This window comes from Bos mutus, chromosome 3 (genome assembly GCF_027580195.1).
Source record: "Bos mutus isolate GX-2022 chromosome 3, NWIPB_WYAK_1.1, whole genome shotgun sequence".
Classification (NCBI taxonomy): domain Eukaryota; kingdom Metazoa; phylum Chordata; class Mammalia; order Artiodactyla; family Bovidae; genus Bos; species Bos mutus.
Window position 1 is genome coordinate 78,180,875 of NC_091619.1, and position 15,190 is coordinate 78,196,064.

The 15,190-nt window shown below is 43.2% G+C and overlaps 1 pseudogene; it reads left to right on the forward strand.

Moving 5' to 3' along the window:
* The first annotated feature begins 1,403 nt into the window (after window positions 1-1,403).
* LOC102287273 (eukaryotic translation initiation factor 4E type 2 pseudogene) lies at window positions 1,404-7,293 on the forward strand (annotated as a pseudogene).
* The last annotated feature ends 7,897 nt before the right edge of the window (window positions 7,294-15,190 follow it).

A 15,190-nucleotide genomic window follows, 5' to 3' on the forward strand; every position in this document is an offset into this window, starting at 1 on the left:
TGACAGAATAAATGAAATCATCATTTCACACATCAGCCATGCCATTCAGATAGTAGTTTACTTGTACTCCGCCTTAGGTTTCTCTTGTCCCAGTTTCTCAGACCTTTCTCAGAGCATCCTTCTAGCCATTTCCCCATTGCACTTGCTGCCTTTGGCATGCTCTCTGGCTTTGTTCAGACCCAACTGAATCGTCTTCTCCAGTGCTCCACGTGAGGTGTCGGGATGATGTCTGGTGTTTTCTGGCAGCCGCATCACCCAGTTGACTCATTCACACCCCTGAAGTCTTTGAATATGAACTATTGTTGAACTCAAGTGGGAAGAAAGCATTGCACAGATGGGACTAAGAATTTTATTGGTGATTATGAAAAGTAATTGTGATGTCTGTCGATACTCTCTCCACCGTTTCTCTGACACTTCTGCCACACCTAAGACAGTTATAATAAGAACAACTATTCGTTGCATTTGACTGTGCATAAGACACTGTTCTGGGCTTCCCTAGTGGCTCACTGGTAGCGAAACCACCTGCCATCGAGGAGACTCGGGTTCCATCCCTGGGTCGGGAAGATCCCATGGAGAAGGAAATGACAGCCCACTCTAATATTCTTACCTGGAAAATCCCACAGACAGAGAAGCATGGTGAGTTACACAGTCCATGGGGTTGCAAAAGAGCCAGAGGCAACTCAATGACTAAATAGCAACAACAAGAAGACATGGTGCTAGTCACTTTGCAGATACTTCCTATTTAACTTTCAAAACAGCCATGGTCATAGGTATTATGAAACTCTGTTGCGCTTGACAGAGATTAGGGGAGATTAACATCCTTAGGCTCACATAGCTTGTGATCACATTAGCTCCATTAATTAGCAGAGCATGAATAGGAATCTGTCTGAACCAAATCCCAAACTTGATAAGATACATTTCCAGGAGCTACAAAGAGAGTAGGCTTAGCTAACCAAGGTTCCTAGTTTCTTTCTCTCTGAAAAACATGCGCAGGAAGATATTTTAAAGGGCTTGTGATATCTTCTTCCTGTCTTTTGAAAAAGGAAAAGATCTAAATTATTGTGTTCCTACTCTCTGCCAGCTGTTCCAGATCTGTTTCTTTCAGTCCTTAGGACAATTCTGTGAGGACTGTTGTTACTACTGTTTGTAAACAAATATATTTTTAAATTTAGCTGCATCGTGTCTTTGTTGCAGCATGCAGTTGTGGCTGCTCGGGCTTAGTTACTCTGACATGTGGGATCCTAGGTCCCTCAGAAAAGATTGAATCCGCACACTTGCATTGCAAAGCAATTCTTAACCATTGGACCACCAAGGGAGAGCTTGTTGCTACCATTTGACTGGGGAGCAAACAGACTCAGGATAAAGCTTGGTTATTCATACAGCTCCCTGAGCTCTGAGCCAACATGCTTTCTGCCACACTCTGCCACTTCTCAGAGAAGATTTTCAAGTGAGCCCTAACTGCCTCCCTCCCAGAGGGTCTCTCAGTAGACTGCCATCCTCTCTGATGAGCTCCCCTTTCCTGGCCAGCATTTCGAGACTTACTGACTTACCAAATTACTTAAGTGGGAATTGAGGGAAAAAGCCTTACAAATTAGATGAGCTTTCACTCACTATTAAAGGCTGAAGCCTAAGTCATCAGCCAAGACATAGGCTGATCCTGTCTTTGGGCCAAGGATCAGCCCTAGCAGCAAAGTGAGGAGCCAGCTGAAGTTGTTAGAGTTCAGCTTAGATGTGGCCTGTCGTGCTTCCTCCTCCAATGATGTTACCCCATACAGAAATCCATAGTTAGTGCAGCCGCTGCTGTCAAGACCTGATCACTTAAGTGATGCTCACTTCAGGCCCATGGACCCAGCAGCCTTCGGATTGAATTAATTTACTTGCCAAATCATAGGTCTAAAAATTTAGGGGCCACTAGTAAGAATCTTGCCAGATCTCATGACTGATCTTTGCAGAGAATCCAAGTGTTCACAAAATGCTTTTTACTTACATTATTCCATTTGTTCTTCCCACCAACCTGGTAACAAAGGCTAGGTAGGGGCTCAATGTTCTGTTTTACAAATAGGAATCAAATTCAGAGAGACTCAGAGCCTGGCTCAGAGCCTCACAATCTTTCGGGCAGAGGCCGAACACTGATCAAGCTGCCAACCTTGCCCTTGCACGCCGTTGCTCCTTCTCTTTTCACTACTCTCTCACTCTGTCTTGTCCATCTCTGCCCTTGCCATTGACCCACTAACTGTGAACAGTCACCGGCTCAGACCAAGCTTCACTAGACCAAGCAGGGCCTGCTCTTTCTCAGGCTTCACTTCCCAAGCCTTCTTGGGTGACTTCCCACAGTACAGATGCGATGCTTTACAGGTGATCATCAGTCTTTGCTGTCACTTGGGAATCCAGTTGAGTCTGCAGCCCTAAGCTGCCACAAATGTTCTTTTTCCCCAAGCAAGTACCTGTGTTTTAATGTCATACTCCCCATTTGAAAAACTTACAGCTTCACTTGGTGTCTTTAGGGTGTACAGTAAACTGAGAAATTGCCCTGGAAGTCAAGGCTTTTCTGTGAGTTGGCTCAGTGAAGATCATCTGACCTGAAGCTCACTCTGCCCTTGACCAGTGGGCAGAGACAGTGGTCTCCACACCACCCAGCTCAGAGTCAAAGCCTGCTGACCACCCACCCACACCCTGTCCTATCTCTAACCTAGCTTCCCTTCTAAAATGTTGTCATTTTGGATACTTTCTATGATTAGATTCGTATTGTATGTAACTTTTTGGAATTGGCTTTTTTCTACAAAGAGGCCTGGCGTGCTGCAATTCATGGGGTCGCAGAGTCAGACATGACTGAGCGACTGATCTGATCTGATCTGATCTGATAATCCCCTGGAGATTCATCCAAATCATGATACAGATTTTTGTTTTTATTTATCACCTAAAGTCCATACATTAAGAATTTTTCAAACTTAAGTTTAATTAATTTTTTGAAAATTCACTTAGATTGTGTGTGTGTGTGTGTTTAATTAAAATCTGTAGCTGAAGTTACAGTGTGTGCCACTTCCTGCTGACTCAGTCCATCCGTGATGGGGATAAAGAGCAGGTCTTGGGCAGAAGGACCACCTTTTCTGTGTGACCCCTGTCGTTCATGTTATCCGGAAGATCTAAATGGCTGGTTGGCCATTTCCAATATAAAGAACCTGAACCGGGCCCACACCAAACCCCTCCAGGCCCTCTTGTGGACATCCTAGGGGAATCTGTCAATGTCTGTGTGCCATCCGTCAGAAACAAGCAGAGATGCCTTGTGAGGTGACGCCCACGTCACTGGAGGCATTCAGGGTGAGCCAATGGCTGTGTTCTCAGGTGTGGGACTCAGCAGAGGGTACAGTTTGTAGATGATGGGCAAATGTATTTTATTCAACAGAGTAAAACATAAAAAGTCCCTGTTTAGTCATCTGCTCAGAAGGGACTCTGGATTTGAAAGGTCCTTAAGGCTTAACGGGACCCCATCGGGGACAGGGTTTCACAGGGTTTATAAGGAGCAAAATTCAATGGCCAAGAACACCTCTGGCCAACTGTGAAGCCCAATACAAATACTAGCAATTTCACAAAGTCTCTTGATTTTACATGAACTCAGTTTCATCTAAGTAGCATTTAAGCTACGTGCCACTAGAAAGGAAATTTCCCTGTGTGTATGTTATTTTTTAAAAAACTGAGAGACCTCGGTTTGCCATGACTGTGCAGGTTAAACAGGAAAATGAAAACAAACACACACTTGTTTGTGTTTCTGAAAGGGGACAGCAGAGTTCAGTATAGAGCTGGAAACAAAGCCAGCAGCTTCCTGTGAAATGTCTGTGGGCGGGAACTACAGACTCCCACGATAACTTCCAGTTTCTTATGGTAACAGTTACAAAGTGGCCATCAAGTAAGAACAAAGGTCAGTCCAGGCACATCCAGGGTCCTGGGCTTTGAAACAGTATCTAAAACTAACATAAATCCTTGAAAACTTACAAGTTCTTGCTCTTTTGACTCCACATTTGAGATGCAGAGGGGAGCTAAACTACATCTCTGTATATTTAACATTTTTTTTTCCCCCATTTCAACTTTCCCAAAATAAGACCTTTGCTTAGATCAGGCAGAGCCTGAGGAAATGAGAGCATCACCCACCCTGGGATGAGCCCATCCCACTTGAAGACTGTAAGAAGCTTGTTCCACTGGGAAGAGGTCCCGCTCACCTTGGTAGTGAGTAATTCCTGCTGGCCGCCACTGACCCCAGGCTGAAGCGAGGCCTTCAGAAGCACAGAGGGAGATCTGTGTGCTCCTGCGCCTCTCAGCTTCTGGACAGCCCAGCCCTGCCTGGAATCGCCGGGCACTGACATGATGCCTGAGACCAGATTACACATCCTCATTTTTCATGATGAATCCTACCTACTGTTATTTCATTTTGTGAATCTTGATAAGAATAGGAATCATAAGATATATCTTTACATATCTCTCTCCACCCCAGACCCCAAGTCCTGAGTGCCCCTTCACCCCATGCTTCTTTTTTATCCCTGTAATTGCCACATTTTGTTTCATGATTTTCCAGTCAGCTTCACTAAAATGAGCACCTTTCAGGCAGCAACAATATCTTTTTTTCTTGGTCTCCCCTGCCCTGAGCAAAATGCCTTGTCTGTATTACGTGCTTGGTAAATGTTTATTGACTGAACATAGAAGAACCAGAATGCCTAGGAAGGTGGACAGGATCCATAGGAAGGGGAAGACCTTGGAGTCCAGTTTACAAGAGGAACTAGGTAGGTGTGTGTGTGTGTTGGGAGTCTGTGGTAGACGTACTAATGGACCCTCAAAAATGTCCATGTCTGAATTTCTGGAAGCTGTGAATATGGTACATGGCAAAGGAGAATTAAAAATTGCAGATGGGGTTAAGGTTACTCTCCTGCTGACTTAAAAGTCAGGAGATTATTGTGCATTATCCAGGTGACCAGTGTAATCACAGGGTTCTTATAAGAGGGAGGCAGAACAGTCACAGTCAGAGCAGAAGACAGGACAACAGAAGCAGAGACTGGGGTAATATGGCCACAAGCCAAGGAACGCAGGCAGCCACCCGAAGATGGGAGAAGCAAGGAAGGATTCTCCCCTTGAGCCCCCAGAATGAACGCATCTCTGCCAGCACCTTCATCTTAGCCCTGGAAGGCCCTGAAGACTTCTGAGCTCCAGAACTGTAGGATAACTTACCATCTTATGAAAAAATAAAAATAACCAGAACGAAATTTTTTGGCCAGTTCAATATATTTGTATTGTTTTAAGCCCACTGAATTTGTGATAATTTGTTACAGCAGCAGTTGGAAACTAATATAGAGGCTAAGCTTAGTGGAAAGAGCCTAATGAAAGCCATGAACTTGGAAAAGGAAATGGCCATGTGGGAATAGCTTGCAAGCATCCAAAGAGACGTTCCCAGCTGAGTCACCATAGATCAAAATATGATCAGAATTAGTTACTAGCTCCATGTGTGCTGCCTCTAGCCTCCCAAGTGATGAATGTCTCCAAGAACTTGGGAAATGCCCTAGTAGAGTTACTATAAAAGGGTCTGTCAGACCTGGGTTTGAGTTCTCTGCCTCCTATAACTGTATGGTCTTCGGCAAGTTATGTCACCTCTCTAAGCCACAGTTTTCTTATCTGCAAACTAGGGATAAATCTGTCTCTTAACTAGAAAGTTGGTGTGAGGATTACATAATACATATAATGTCCTTAACATAATGCCAGTGACATAGTAAACAGAAACTGCTGTTACTGCAAATAGGCATACGATCTTGTTTATAACAAAGGTCTTTGAGGTATCCCTATATTCCTCACTAACTGAGTCATATGCAGAGTCTGTGGTTGGCCTTCCCTGGTGGTTCAGATGGTAAAGAATCTGCCTGCAATGTGGGAGACCTGAGTTCGATCCCTGGGTTGGGATGATCCCCTGGAGAAGAGAATGGCAACCGTCTCCTGTATTCTTGCCTGGAGAACTCCATGGACAGAGGAGCCTGGCGGGTCACAGTGGTCTACAGTCCATGGGGTTCCCAAGAGTCAGACACAGCTGAGCGACTTTCACTTTCAGAGTCTGTGGTGTGTTCTGGGGACAAAAGCCTGAGAACAACAACTAGGATGGCTGAAAGACCCCAAATTGAGTTCTCTTAAAAGAAGGCCCAGACTTCTCTGGTGGTCCAGTGGTTAAAATTCCACGTGCTAATGCAGGGAACGTGGGTTCAGTCCTGGTCTGGGAAGACTGCACCTACTTCCGGGGCAACTAAGCCCATGTGCCACAACTACTGAACCTGCACGCGGAGAGCCTGTGCTCAGCAACGGGAGCAGCCACTGCAGTGAGAAGCCCACACGCAGCAGTGAAGACCCAGCACAGCCAAAAATAAATAAACAAAATTTAAAAAGAATGGCTAAATGGAGAGGTTTCACATGAAGCTCTTGAAACATTTTCAGGACTGGTTACATGAGTGGACTCCCTTACTCAGAAAATTATTAGGAATTTCAAAATGACAACAACAGAACATTGAAGGAGCACAGGGCCCTGCTCCACAGTTCACATACCCACGATGTGACCTTGAGTATCACCATGTAAAAGTAATATCATGTAAAAGTGATGGCCTCACTGTGAGGCCGTGGTAATGACAGCTGCAAGAAAGTGAACACGTTCAAGGCTTTGGAAGGTGATGACAGTGGGGATCACAATCGGAAAGAAGGAAACAGCACATGGAAACATGATGAGGAGGAAACATCAGAATGGGGCAGAAGTCAGAGCATCAGCAAGAGGAAGGCTGTTGTCCTAGATCTGAGAACATCCCTTGTGGCCCAGCTCCGCTTTCTGGTACTCCAGGAGGATCCCTGGCCATCCCACCCACTCACAAGGCTCTGAACAGAGTATCAATGCCTTTGCCTGTATAGAGCAGTCCTGAAGGTTTTACAGCAGCATGGTAGCTCCCTGGAATCTGACAGGCCACAGTAACTTTCTCAAAGAAGGAGTTAGTCGTATCTGGAGGATGATGCAGATAAAAATGGTGGCAAGTGAATTATTTTGTTATGGAAGGGTATGGCATCCTGTTGCTGGCAGAATCTCATCCTGGCTTTGCTAGGGGACTAGTTCACGGTTGTGGAGGAACTCTGTGGGCGCCTGCACTCTCTGTGTGGTTTCAGAAAGACATTATTTCAATGTAGAATAAGACTGCAAGTGACCTAGCATCCACAGCCCCAAACTGGACATCTGTGTGTTTAAAATGGGTGGGAGTTCTCCCGTCAGTCCTTCCCTTTGCTCACTAAGGGATATCCGTGAGCCTCATGCTCCAACACTTTTGCACTCATTCCTACCCTCCAGCATTGCTGATTTTATAAAGCAGAAAAATGGAAAATGTGACTTTGTAATAGATACACTTTGTCTTTTAATGGGGTTCTGTGGAGGGGAGTTCAGCCTTTTGTTTTGCTCTCTGCCGCCTAGATGCCTCTTGGGCATTCTGTTGTGTTCTTCTCATGCTGTCACATTGTGACCACATGTTCGAGCCAGAACTGCCACCTGAGGCTTGTCAGTGTTGTGAACGTCTGTGCATCCAGGGAATGCTTTCTGTTGGAGAGTGCTGGGATAGCTCTAAGTGCTCTCTTCTAGCTCTGCCATGAAATTACTGGGACATTTTGTTAATGTATTTCCCCTCTCCCCCCAAGCCCACCGTTCTAAAATGTGTTTCTGATTTTGTCTAGTTTCTGCTTCTGCCCTCCCTCCCTCCCTCCCTCCCTCCTTCCCTCCTGTGGTGCTCTCGTTCTTCTGAGCCGCAGCTGTACTTAGTACTCCATCCAGGGGCTGCACCAGTTTGACTGAGGCATTTGGGAAGGATGCTAAACTGGAGCAGAATCTAGTTCGATTTAGGAGTTAGGTTATAATGCATGTTCCAAGGGTGGGAACTGGAGCCAAAGACCGTGACTGTAATTATTTTCGCAGATGAGCAGGGCCTGTGTGTCCAGACTATTTCTGTGGGTTCTTGCATGCCCCTCTTTGGGGAAGGGAAATGGGTTGTTGCTGGCCTTAACATTTAGTATGGTAAATTCTGTGATCCTGAAAGTGGGACATCTGAAGAGAAGGTGGCCCTGATGAATGGCTTCGTGTGCGTGGCTGTGCCTGACTGTAGTGGCTGGTAAACCTTTCAGTCCCCATCACCTGTTAAACCCAGGATTTAAATACCAGGATGATCCAGGATGCCCAGACAGAAACCTCTTAAAGGTTAATGCAGACATGCTTTTAAAATGACCTTTCATCAGAGCACCTAGAATTCAAATAAGTAATGAATCAGAGTCCTATAGCAACCTGAAAGTAGCTTTTATCTGATTCTTGTGAGTGAGGATTGCAGTTCTTGAGTTAAGTCTTTCTTTAAACCATATCCTTGAAGGCTCGGAGGGTCCTCAGCCACCTGGTCTCAGAGAAAGATATGAGAGTGACAGGCATTTCCTTATTGTGTGTAGATCACTTTCTTCTTACTTTCCAACTTCTGAATACTCTCTAATTATCACTGTTTGTGGAGGGCTCAGACAATACAGGAGTAACTTTGGCTAAAATAGGAAACACAGTCCACTTCCTGAGGTTTATTTAGATCCCAGGGAGGTCTTCACTTTTATACAAACTGAGATTTACCGTGGACATTCTGAAGAGAGCAGAGATTTGTGTGCATGGATGGGTGCACATGTGTAGAATGTTTAATGAGTGAGGGTCTTATCAGACCAAGTGTTTGTGTACATTGTCCTTTTCTTCTTTTTGCCTTTTTTGGTCTCATTTGTTTAAGCTTTTTGAATCTCTTCTTAAAAATTGAAGTATAGTTGATATACAGTGTTGTGTTAATTTCTGCTGTGCAGCAAAGAGATTCAGTTATATATATGTCTGTCTACTCAGTCGTGTCCGACTCTTTATGACCTCATAGACTGTAGCCCACCAGACTCCTCTGTCCATGGAATTTTCCCAGGCAGGAATACTGGAGTGGGTTGTCATTTCCTCCTCCAGAGGATCTTCCCAACCCAAGGATTGAATCTGCATCTCCTGCATTGGCAGGCAGATTCTTTACCACTGAGCCACCTGGGAAGTCCTCATCTTATATATCATGATTTGCATCTTCTAACCCCAATCCATGTCTCCCCCAAGGTTTTTTAATCTCTTATATTTTCTAGAGCTTCTCCTGTTTCCCTTTTCTCTTTGTCATTGAAGTATTTAAAAGTTAACTTTTTCTATCAAAAACTTACTGACTCTATGTTGGCTGGAACAAAGGGTTATATCTCTATTAGGCAGAATCTTACCTGCAGTCTTCACAGAGATACTCCACCTAGGAGATTTAAATGAGGGGTTAAATAGTCAATATGTTCAAATGATCTATTTTTTCAGACTAGCTTGAAAGGTTTTTTCCCATTTATTTTAACTCCATGGGCCTCTGATATGATGAGATATGACACAGCTTTGGGTATATCATCACATGTTCTAGAAATCAAGGGAAGAAGGTCACTGGGGGACTGGAAGTAGGTCTCTACTTTGGCTATTTTCCCATGACCCCTTTGCTGGGTTTTTCCATTTGTAGTTGGCCTTCACTTTCCTCCAGGGCTCTTTTCTCTCCAGTTTTCTGTTCATGCGTGTGTGCTTTTTCTCCTGGGACAACAGTTTTCTACCTGGAGAGAAACTTGTGTGGTCCACAGCGCTCCAAGGTGAAATCCAAGTATTTGCCAGTGAAAGGAGAGGGAGCAGGGTCTGCGACGAGAGCTGATTGTACTTTGAGAGGAATTGTCTACTGCAGTGATAGTAGACATGCCAGAGGGTAAAAAAGAAGCAACAGATTTGACCCCAATAGAGACAACTCGAACTAAGGGGAAGAAACTGCAGGCATAACATAAAGGAGAGCTTTGTAATAAGCCAACCAAAGAGAGGAGAAACTTTGGCACCTCTGTCCCCAGAAGTGTTCAGGCAGAAGGTAAGCAACCACTGAGCAGACGACTCCTCATCACGGCAGGTGCTCAGATTCTGGAGAAATGAAGAGTTGTGCTAAATGCCTAAAATTATTTCTACTTCTGATACCTGGTGTATGATGGTTGCTCAGTCGTGTCCTACTCTTAGAGACCCCGTGGACTGTAGACTGCCAAGCTCCTCTGTCCATGGAATTCTCCAGGCAAGAATACTGGAGTGGGCAGCCATTCCCTTCTCCAGGGGAACTTCTGACCCAGGGATGGAACCTGGGTCTCCTGCATTGCAGGCAGATTCTTTACCATTTGAGCCACCAGAGAAGCCACCAAATTTTTAAATAATGTATTTATTTTGTATTATGGTTGTGCTGTATCTTCATTGCTGCCCACAGGCTTTCTCTAGTTGTGGCGCCTGGACTTCGCATTCCCGTGGCTTCTCGTGTTGTGAAGCACAGGCCCCAGCCACATGCGCCTCAGTAGTGCAGCTCAAGGGCTCTCGAGCACAGGCTCAGCAGCTGCGGCACGCAGGCTTAGTTGTTCTGTGACATGTTGCTGTATGACATGTGGAACCTCCCAGACCAGGGTGTGGTAGCTCAAGGGCTCTAGAGCACAGGCTCAACAGCTGCGGCACACAGGCTTAGTTGTTCTGTGGCATGTTGCTGAATGACATGTGGAATCTCCCAGACCAGGGGTCGAGCCTGTGTCCCCTGCATTGGCAAGTGGATTTTTATTCACTCCATCACCAGGGAAGTCCTCTAGCAAATATTTTAAGAAAGTAGGTTTTTAAGAGCCCTCAAGCTTTTCTCAAAAATTTAATGCAATTTTTGAACAATATAGAACACACATACACACTCACATACACATACTGTTCTTTCCTGCATTCACAGCTTTTCACATGTTTTGTTGTTGTTATTCAGTCGCTAAGGTTGTGTCTGACTGTTTGCGACCCCATGGACTGCAACATGCCAGGCTTCCCTGTCTTCACTGTCTCGGAGTTTGCTCAGGTTCATGTCCATTGAGTTGGTAATGCTATCTAGCCATCTCATCCTCACATATTTTCCCTATTGTGATTATTTTGCTTAGATGCAGTTTTTCTGTCTATGCATTTTCATGATTATATAATATTTCACTGAATGGACATAGTATAATTTATTATTTCCTAGTTATTGGGTGGCTTTGTTTTTTGCAATGTTTAATTATTATAAAGAACTATGCTCTAGATTTTTTGCATATGCACCTTGTCTTCCCTCTTGAAATACTCTATTAGAATAATTAGAGCTCATTAGATTGCAAATTATACAGCTCATTGGAGCAGCCTAAGTAAAAGAGGTTTGTTGATAATCACAGAGCAATCACAAAGATACAAAGCACAAGACACACGTAGGAACTGGAAAGGGGTGTCCAGCACACCCCATCTCCCCTCCCTGGGCTCTTGTTTTCTTTAGATTGTCTTTCCTTTTGCCTATTCCTGGTTTCCTGTTCCCTTATAACTGGTTCATGTGAGCCTTTGACATGCCTTGGAGCCAAAGACCTCAGGTTTTTATCAAATGAGTCCAGAGCCAACCACTATCTGATCAGAATTTCAGTATCTCTTATGTCAGATTCCCAAGCAAGAGTCTGCTAAGCCATGGGCCTCAGACTTTGTGACCCGAGCTCTCCTCTGATTGGTGGAGGGAAAAAGGCTTGGTAATGGTGGCAGGGTTCTGGAGTCTGTCCAGATTCAAATAGAGCTCTACCACTTACTAGCCATGTAGATGTGTGTTAGTTTCTTGGCTTTTCTGTGTCTCTGTTTGCTTCTCTGTAAAATGTGGATAGCTCTGCCACTTACTGCATGATGTTATTATGAGGATAAAATAAAACAATCCTTGTCAAGGATTTAAGAAAGGTCCTAAGTCCTCAATATGTGTTAGCTTTTAGTTGTTTTTTAAAAAATTTTGTTTTGTGGAAAAATATACATCACATAAAATTTACCATTTTACATTTTAAATGTACAATTTTACATTTTAAATGTACCAAATTCAGTGGCATTAACTACATGCACATTTTTTTTTAAGAAGAGGAATCCAGATGGGAAAAGAAGTAATAGAACTGTATTTGCAGCTGACATGATACTATACATGAAAAACCTTAAAGATACGATCAGAAAATTACTAGAGCTAATCAATTAATTTAGTAAAGTTGTAGGATACAAAATCAATACACAGAAATCCCTTGCATTCCTATACACTAATAATGAAAAATAAGAAAGAGAAATTAAAGAAACAATCTCATCCACCACTGTAGCAAAAAGAATAAAACACCTAGAATAAACCTATGAGGAGACAAAAGTACATACACACTTTTTTTGGCAGTGCCACTTGGCTTGTGGGATCTTAATTCCCAACCAGAGATCAAATTGGGATCCAGGCAGTGAGAGCATAGCGTCTAACCACTGGACCACCAGGGAATTCCTGAGTACATACAGATGTTTGAATGTACATACGTATTACCACTATCCATCCCTAGAACTTTTTCATCATTCTAAACTGTAGCTTTTGTTTTTAAATTATCACTGTTACATGTATTTCATATATAACTGCTTGGGTCCACCCTTTGAAAGGGTATGATCGGGGTGCTCCATGAATATAGGAACATAGTGAATAGACACTCTTAAGTATTTACTGAAAATATCACATTTTTATTGATACAACTCTTTAAGCCTTACAGATCACTTTTACATGATTATTTTATGCAGTCCTCCCAAGGAAGGGCTTCTTGGAGTAGGAAGGGGTTATAATCCTTATTTTACAGGAGACCCAACTGAGATTCAGGAAATCTAAATTGCTCAGCTTCTCCAATCTTCTTGTTGAGTCAGGACTCAGTGTAGTCTTTTTCACTCCAAGTTCATGCCTTTTCCATGACATCTCAGAGATGTGATTACTCAGCCAAGCTTTATACCCATTTGTTTTTAGTTCTTATGACATATTCTATTTCAACTTACGAGAAAGAAGAGAAGAATTTCGAATTGGAACTTGTGGGTGGGTTTCATCTGGGAAGTACTGGCCTACAAGAAGTCTGTCAGCTGGTTTAGTTTACATCTTAACATATAGGAAAAACAGTAATAATTTAAGTTTATATTGTATAATGTGATTCTGTGAAAGCCAAAGAGTGGAAGGACTGGTTAATGAATCTCTTAACTTTTATTTTGAGAAAGTGCTGAAATATCTGATGGAAACAAATGGCACTCCTAAGTAGACTTTTCAAAATGACATAGTGAAAAAGTCACCATTAGAAGCAAAATGGGTGAGTGTCTGCTGGTATCTTATGGTTTGTACAGAGAAACATATTTTGTCTGATTGGCTTGATTAAATATTTTAGTGAAAAATGCCTTTGCCAAATACCAAAAGTCTTATAAAAAGTCTTCATTTTAAACAAAAACTACAGGAAGAAAGCTTGTGTGGACTCAAGCTACCCCATAGCACCTTTCTAACAACTAGACTGATGTTTGCTATTAGGCAGTTTTTCCATTAAATTAATGGCCACTTTTGGGGCTAGGTACTTATCTTCCATTTGGCACTCAGGCTCATTTCCTTGTCACTTGTTCTAAAAGAAAATCACTCAGGAGAACTGAACACCTTAGTGTGATGAGATTTTATTGTGTCTGTTCTAATCATTCTTTTTGTATGAAACTTATGGATTCTCCTATGCCCTTTCATAGCAAGTCACATATCTCTTCTTTGGCTTTCAACCTGGTATCCCACCCCATCTGTCCTGTCCTGATCTTACCCTATCAACACTGCTCTACCTTCCTTAATGCAACAGTACCAGGTATACTGATTTCCTTGTAACTCTCAAGTATGCTATATTCAGCAATCCCTATGTCTTTAGTCATGCCCTTCCTTGACTTGTGTGGAGTACCTTTCCCCTTTATCCATCCTGAACATTTCAGTCCCTTCACTGCCGCCAAAATCCAACTTATTCTCTAAGGTTTTCTTGACAATTTCAACCTATATATATTTCATTCTATTGTGAGTTTGTATAGCTTATAAATTACTACCATCTTTTATTGAGCACCTATTAAGTGACAGTCCCTTTATCTCTATTCCTCATTACAACTACACAAGGTCAGTTCAGTTCAGTCGCTCAGTCGTGTCCGACTCTTTGTGACCCCATGAATTGCAGCACGCTCACGTCCGTCGAGTCAGTGATGCCATCCAGCCATCTGTCATCCCCTTCTCCTCCTTCCCCCAATCCCTGCCAGCATCAGAGTCTTTTCCAATGAGTCAACTCTTCGCATGAGGTGGCCAAAGTACTGGAGTTTCAGCTTCGGCATCATTCCCTCCAAAGAAATCCCAGGGCTGATCTTCAGAATGGACTGAATACACAAGGTAGTTATTGTCATTCTAATTTTATAAAAGAGGAAACCAAGATTCAGAGAGATTAGATAATTTTCCCAGAGTCACACATCCTAAAATGCTCAGCTGAGGCTAGAACTGCAGGGATGACAGATAGATTCTAAAGCTCTCACTCTTACACTTAAGCTGTGTCTTAATACCATGCTGCTTCATGTGTTTTCTAAGTGTTTTATGTGTGCTAGTTTTCTCTCCTTAATTGTCTCTTAAAATCAGGGGTTATATAATTTAAAACTTGTATCCAACTGCTAGTTGCAGAGATTCAGAGTAATGATGGCTTCAATAAGATATATGTTGATTTTTCTCTTACTTAAAAGGAGTTCAGAGAAGGTCAGCTGGGACTGATGACGTGGACCCTAAGGGAGCATTATGGTCCTAGCTTCTTTTACCTCTTTCCTGAGGTAAAAGGAAAGTACCGTCTGAGCCAAGGAAGCCTCAGACGGTAAAGAATCAGCCTGCAATGCAGGAGACTGGAGTTTGATCCCTTGGTCGGGAAGATCCCCTGGAGAAGGGAATGGCTACCCACTCTAGTATTCTTGCCTGGAGAATTCCATGGACAGAGGAGCCTGGTGGGCTGAAGCCCCACAGGCACAAAGAGCCGGACATGACTGACTGACTAACACTTTCACTTTCTGCCATCCCCAGGATGTGAGCCTTGTCCTTTTGTTTATAAAATGGCATCTGGAAGTCCACCCATCATATCTTTGTTCCAGGCAAGGTGGAGGAAAAGATGAAGGGAAAAGGGAAAACAGACAGCTTCTGTTTATATCTCATTGGGCACCACATATGCAAGGAATCCTGGGAAATATTTTATAGCTGAGTACACTAATTCACCGAATAATGAA